Genomic DNA, 950 nt, shown 5'->3' with positions numbered 1-950 from the left:
ACTATTGCCAGGGTGAGAATGCTAGCGGCCTTCCCTTGACACGGGCCTGGTAGGTGGATTCTATAGATGGGAGGTAGGCCTCTGTGATCATCCGGGCCAAGTTCACCGCTGTCTGTAACCGTCTCCGATCTTGAATGGTACAGTTGCCATACCAGGCAGTGATCCATGCTGACAGAAGGCTCTCGATGGCACACTGATACTGCCATTTGTAAACAAAGTGAAACGTCACGGCCTGGATTGTTTCTGGGCTCCATGCACCCCTGCGAGGGAAGATGTGACTTTTGAGAGTTGTTTTCTTTAACTCTGACAGGATGGCGTGGGGTGGGGCGGGGGGGAGTTGGGGAGATGGTGAAAAAGGGGCAGTGCTGACTTGTGAGACTTCTTCCTAAACTGGAACGATTCTGAGAGACACTAGCAAGTTTGAGTGACAATTCTGAGAGAGAGAGAGAGAGAGAGTTAACTAAGTATGCTGAGAGAGTGATAAGGTGTTGCAAATAATCTTGAAGAGAGAATATAATAGAATGAGGAACAGTACCACCAGCCTTTTTTGTCACTCGATACAATTTCATCGCTTGAGGGTGCCAATGTTGGACTGCAATACGCCCAAACCACGTGGCTCTGTGGCGCAATGGATAGCGCGTTGGACTTCTAGTCTGAGCTTGTTGAAGGCATTCAAAGGTTGTGGGTTCGAGTCCCACCAGAGTTGGTTTTAAGCTGCATTCTTGGGGGGTGCGGGGCTATTTTGGGGTGATTCAGTGGTTGGCACTGCTGCCTCACAGCGCCAGGGACCCAGGTTCGATTCCAGCCGGCGTGGTGTTTGCTCATTCTCCCTGTGTCTGGGTGCGATGTGCAGGTCAGGTAAATTGGCCGTTCTAAATTGCCCACAGTGTTAGGTGCATCAGTCAGAGGGAAATGGGTCTGGGTGGGTTACTCTTCGGAGGGTCAGTGTG

General features: G+C 51.1%; 1 non-coding gene across 1 annotated transcript; it reads left to right on the top strand.

Annotated features, from left to right (window-relative positions):
* Positions 1 to 614: 614 nt before the first annotated feature.
* trnar-ucu (transfer RNA arginine (anticodon UCU)) lies at positions 615 to 706 on the top strand. Its single transcript is given in 2 exon segments — positions 615 to 651; positions 671 to 706. It is a non-coding gene; the product is annotated as a tRNA-Arg (tRNA).
* Positions 707 to 950: the final 244 nt, after the last annotated feature.

Source organism: Hemiscyllium ocellatum, chromosome 50 (genome assembly GCF_020745735.1).
Source record: "Hemiscyllium ocellatum isolate sHemOce1 chromosome 50, sHemOce1.pat.X.cur, whole genome shotgun sequence".
Taxonomy (NCBI): Eukaryota; Metazoa; Chordata; class Chondrichthyes; order Orectolobiformes; family Hemiscylliidae; genus Hemiscyllium; species Hemiscyllium ocellatum.
Note: the sequence above shows the minus strand (reverse complement) of the source record. Positions and strands in the feature narration are given on the sequence as shown.